Source organism: Hydra viridissima, unplaced genomic scaffold (genome assembly GCF_058129835.1).
Source record: "Hydra viridissima isolate aposymbiotic clone 2 unplaced genomic scaffold, HvirCarnegie_v1 scaffold_3, whole genome shotgun sequence".
In the NCBI taxonomy this organism is placed as follows: domain Eukaryota; kingdom Metazoa; phylum Cnidaria; class Hydrozoa; order Anthoathecata; family Hydridae; genus Hydra; species Hydra viridissima.
This window is the reverse complement of record NW_028324302.1, coordinates 13,230,800-13,236,903: the sequence shown is the minus strand read 5'-3', so window position 1 is coordinate 13,236,903 and position 6,104 is coordinate 13,230,800. Positions and strand designations below refer to the sequence as shown.

The following is a 6,104-nucleotide window of genomic DNA, read 5'->3' as shown; positions in this document are numbered from 1 at the left end:
AACTTTGTACTTAATGCCGAAAAGACAAACTGAATTGATGCAATAGATAATAGAAGAATTTATCGTTATTGGTTCTGGATTAGTGAATTATTTTACGGAAACTGCATTTTTCGCACTAAAAACAAAGCGATAAACGTAAAAAAAGACTGAAATTTATGGTTTGTGTACATTAAAATATTTTTTTCTTTCCCTCAGTGATAAAGAGATCTCCTTATCTTCTAAGAACAACGAATTTCCTGAATTCTTGCACTTATTTTTCTGTCACATTTCCTATGAGGTTTTTGATGATGCTTTTTTCAAAAAGCCATTACTTTTGGAACTCCCGATAGAAATTGAGGTGAAACTTACTGCTTCGAGAATTAATTTTGACACAATCATCTAATTTTAGGTATGAATATCTGTTTGATACTAAGTTGTGTTGCTTACCATCTTTTAAAAATAGCTTTTTTAACACCAAACCCGATTTTCACGAGTTAAAATCAATAACAAATGAAGTAGCATTTCCGAAAATTACGATAAGAACGCTAATGACACTGGTTAATAAAATTTTAACTTATCTTTGTCACCTGAAAACCAATCTCAAGTTTTAAATGTACTAGGGCTACCAAACAGTGTTGATGAAAAAAAAAAAAGACAGGTTTCCTTGTGACATCAAAATGTATTTTCGTAAAAAGTACAAAAATAACACTTGGAGAAATTATTGCTTTATTACAACAAATACTTATGATTTTCGTGAATATTTCTCTTTTGGTAGGTCTCCAACAATAATCTGCTAACAATCCTGGAATTCATTTCCCTTGATAACGCTTTACAATTAAGGGAATGTCCTAATGGAACCTCTCGCCTTGTTCGTCACTCGCAGCACCAAAGTTTCCGTAAAGATATCCAGATGAGAGTCCAGCATATGTATTTTTAAGGACCACCCCAAAGCCTTTTATGATATTATAAGTTCATTTAACAAGTCTGTAATTTTTCGCTTTATGCTTTCCAAAAAAATTCTGGACAACATTCAGTTTTTCTTCCTCGCTAAATTTCGGGAATTTCTCTTTCAGATACAAAAGTTAAACGCCAAGTTTGGGCTACACACTCTTTATGTAGTGAGTTTTTCTGTCTCTGCTGTCTCATTTCGTCAGGTTAGAATTATTTTGTTCTATCTCCCATTTTATACGTTGAAAGAAAGTTTTTGATTTTTTTCTATAACTAAAAATTATTTAAAATTTTACTATTACTTTTTTAAGAAATAATAACTTATTCTTTAAATAATTTATATTTAAAGAAACTATTTAGAAAAAAATTTAAAAAAAAAATTTATTTTAAAAGTAATCATTGCTTAGTAAAATTAACAATTCATTTTCTCCCAACGTTTAAAATTGGAGATAGAACAAAATAATTCTAACCTGACGATTTGCAAATAAAACAGGAAAACTTTGTGTAATCAATTTGTAATCTACCCAAAAGTGCAGTGACTTTAAAACTACCACAAATTTTTCCAGCGTGTTCACTATATTTAATTTTTTTAAAAAAGAATTCTCATATTTAAATCTCTTTCATATCAGAACCATGAGCAACCAGCATTGATGGAGCTTGTTTTTGTTATGCAGCAATACTGATTTCAAACTATATTTTGAGAAGGTTATGAACAATCGCAATTGACTTGGATCATATTCAATACTTAACTAGTTCATCACAAGAGGAACGTTATTGAAATAGACTAAATCATCTGCTTTAGAAAAGTAAGGTTTTATTTCATCATCACGATGTCGACAATAAGAAATCTCGTATCAGAAGAAAATAAGGTCCAGATGTTTAATATAGAACCCAAAAGCTCTGCCTGTTTTTTAGACAAACTAAAATCGTATACTAAATTATTTAAATCACTTTGTATCAATAAGTGTGGTTCTTTTGAAGTTGACGTTTCATAACTTGGGTCACTATCTTAAGATACCTTATACGAAAAAATGGTATAAATATCTTATGCGAAATTAGAACAAGTTCCGGCTATAATTCCGGCTTTCTGATCGACTGGATAGTGTGTTTGGACTTGGTTGTAATGTCTTTTGTTTGAGTCAAACAAAAAAAAACAATCACTTACATGATCCTTTAGTTCCGTCCAAATCATTGTTATTGCTAATGACTGTCTAATTTCTTCTTTAGGACAACCTTTTAGGAGTCTCACACACGTTAAATAACATTTATGTGGAAACCAGGATTTATATTGATGCCGTACAGGAAATCCAAAATAATCCAAAATAGTACTGTTCAATTAATTGTGTGTAATACATATTTTTAAGGAGGGTGCACCAACATAAAAAGAAATCATTACAAAGTTCTGGTGACAAAAATAATGTTTACCATTCTGACTTGACAGATCATTTAATGAGAGAAAATAACGTGACTTTGACCAAACCTTTTCATTTCTACTAAGAAATGTAACGGTATTGACTAAAAGATTTCGATCTTGTAACGGGTGGAAAGGTTGCAACCGGTGGAACGGGTGGAAAGGTTGCAACCGGTGGAACGGGTGGATTGAGACTAAAGTTAAGTTTTTTTTAGCCACGCTTTGAAACCATGTGAAATTTTATTTATAATTATTTAAATCATGAATCAATGATTTGGAAATATTAACTAAAAAATTCAAATTAAAATATATCTTTATTTTCAAGAAAGAGAGATTTAAAAAAAAAACCTAAAAACTTTCTTTGTAAAAAATACACATGTTACAAATCCAATTGTAGTAAATCATTTCATGCAAGGAGGTCACCAGCAGATGTTCATTATAAAACATGGGAAAAAAAACCTAAATGTAATGAAAAAAAATCTGGTAAATCATCTATATGAATCAAATAATATGAACGATGAAAAGTATTTTACATTTTATTGTGATAGAATACACGGTAATGGTGGATTCTACACAGGTATTATGGATATGTGTCCAGATGAAAGGTATAGAGAAATATCCGAAACACATACTTTTATGGATAGCGGTATCTGAAAGGGTGTTTTCTGAGGTATTTGTGCGATAAGTCAGTGCTCCAGCGATAAATAAGGACATATATCTTGAAGAATATTTGGTAAAAAGACTTAAGCCTTTTATTGATAAGTAACCTTTAATGAATCTGTATCTCAGTAAATACAAGAGCTGACCATAGGCCTTTTACACACTAACAAAATAACTTATTTACAGCATTGTAGATATAACGACTCAAACTCCTTAATTTGGCACATAGGTCCTTTTTGCACCAAGTAACAGATATAGATACTTTGCCAGGAGCAACTACTTGACCTTAATGCTTAATAATGTTGTTTTCAGCTTGAAAAGTTTGATGATAGGAACACTAAACCAGTGCCAAAACTTTACAACTTTGAAATTATTTGTACCACACAACTCTAATTGTGATTGTCTGATCTGTTGAACTTCTAAGCTGAAAGGCGCACAAAATCATCCACTAATGATGCCTGAAACTTCAACACTAAAACTAAAGCAGGTGGAATGTTGCTGTCATGTTGCTGATAAGCAATTCTCAAAGTGTTTGTCAATCGTAGGTCTTTCTATCACTGCACTCTAGGAACTAAGTATGAAAATATTAAAGTTGCTAAATCTTCAATTATTTCCACTAAAGACGCATCTCCAAATGATATTACGACTTTTAAAAAAATTTTGGCCAATTAACAAATTCGTTATTCAATCATGGCACAGTCGATAACATCAAGAACAAGAAAGAAAAGCGGATCTAAGCTTTCTGAACATAAAGGTCCTGGAAAAGGATTTATGAAATGATAACTAAGAGAAAATCTAACAAAATTGTTTCTATCCTTCTACTATCAACTACTTATATTACTGAGTTTAAATTGCATTATACTCTTGTCTTGAAACAGCAATTAAAGAAAATAATGCTAGGTTCTAGTACTTACATTATTTTATGAATTTTATGTCACTGATCGCGCCGCTGGTTTTTATCTGGGGAGCTAAAAAACTGTTTTTACTGTTTTTTTACGCAATTGTTTACTGTTTATGGCTTTTATTAACTTTGTGAAAATAGTTAGAGGGAAAGATGCCTACACCCCCGGCTTTTCCGTAGCTGCGATCCCTGATAGTTAAAATAAAAGAAGTACGAAGAAATGCAGCAAAAAATTAGGAATAAGGAAAATTGACTCCAATTTCAACATAGTGAGACAGAGTAATTATGTAGTAATGAAAAATCATAATCAAGCGCTGAAATCAAACATAATTTATCCTGTCTGCAGAATGAATTTCAGGTTCAGATAAATAGACTAAAGAATTATAAAAGTATATTACCAATATAGCCTTCGCAAGCATGCGGTATGGTACAGAATTACGGAACAGCTGGTATTGTAACAGCAGCTTGGAATAATACAGGGATAGTTAAAGAAGATGCTTTTAGGTTAGATATTGACCATAATAAAGTAAAGGAAGTTCTTAAAAAATTCATGTTGCCTCTTTCAATATGATGATGATTTCAATATGATGGTATTCAATATGATGATGTTGTTTGATGAGGAATGTCGGTTAATTTAATTGATTTTGTTTTTTTATGGTAGGATTAATAATACGAAAATTTTGTAAATAGCTGGTTCTTCCAAAAAAAAAAAGGTTCTTCCAAAAAAAAAAAACAACTATACAGTATACCAAGAACCTGGTGGGAGGTATTTTGTCCATTTCACATCAAAATAGATTCAAAATTTTATAAAGAAAATTGAAATAATTGCTCAGAATTAACGAAAAGCTTGAATTCATGAAAAAAGAGAGATAGGGGAGTTGGGGGCTCTTTGATCTGTGGGGCAGCTTGATCTTTTAGCGCTACATCATCTATTTATAATCATATCTGCGTGACGTTATAAGTTACTATCAGCATATACTTCTGGCTATTTATTTTCGTTGTTGTTTTGTCAAAAAATCGATTTTACGAATTTTAAGAAATAAACGTTTGACTTTCAAGATAAAAAGTAAATTTGATAAACATGAGAATTATTCATATATTTTTATTACTGTGTTAAATATTTGTAAATAATCAACTGCAGTCACTAGGTATTTTATCGACGTATATTTTATGGTATGATTTCGCCGTTGAATGTTATTTATCAGAGAGATACAGCCATCATTACATGATGTATACCTATAGGGGTTCCTTGATCTCTCTTACACGGGGCTGGTTGATCTGAGGATCAAGGTGCCCCATACTAAAATTAAGATACATGTATAATTTGTTGAATTTAATTACATTTGAATAACTATTGAAATACATTAATTGCACAAAGAAAAAATATTTCCATTTGCAAGATAAATAAAATTATTATTTAAAGTTAAATTATTTTATCAAGATATAATAACAATATTCGATTTAACTTTGTTGAATTTTTGATAGACATAAATACGTATCAGCTGCCGCTGGACTTGATATTGTCAATACGAAAGGTCAAACATTTAAATAAGATGATTGCGAACAAGAGTAATTTTTTGTCGTACGTTTTCCATGCTATTCTCCTTGAAGAAAAAGATCGGGCTCTTGAGCAGTGGTGCACGCTTGGTGTCGGGGTTCGATACCCGTGCGTAGCAGACGCTTGGACAATTTATTCTGAGCGTCTGTATTTGTAAATAACTACTAAACTTATGTCACTGTTTCTCGTTCAATTAGTTTTACGTTGTTTTTCTTCATGTTTAGTTAATTAATGCTGACATTAGATTTTCGATTTTGATTTTTCAGTTTTTGCAAACATTTCTTGAAACTTCTGATGAAAAAACTTGTTCACTAAACTTTAAATGTGAATCTCTTGGCAGAAATTTTAAGAGCTATGTTTTTAATTATGCTTTATTGCCAACTTTTTATTGATAAGTGCCCTAAAGTGCAGATCAAGGTGCCCCTATATGGGGCACCTTGAGTTGAGTTCTAGCTTACTAAATATTATTTGGACAAAAATTAGCTTGTTGATTTGAATAAACAAATAAATATTCTTTTAAAAATATTGAAAATAGTATTGTTGTCTGCAAGGGTTTTCAAGTAGTCAACCATAAACCATAAAAAGGATCAAGGTGCCCCATCTCCTCTAGTGATTAAACTCTAAAAACGATAGGCAGCGTTTATAGT

General features: G+C 31.1%; 1 protein-coding gene across 1 annotated transcript in view; it reads right to left on the bottom strand.

Annotated features, from left to right (window-relative positions):
• Positions 1–6,104, bottom strand: part of LOC145202058 (uncharacterized) — a 177,452-nt gene that overhangs the window by 41,378 nt on the left and 129,970 nt on the right. The gene's annotated exons all lie outside the window — the stretch shown is intronic.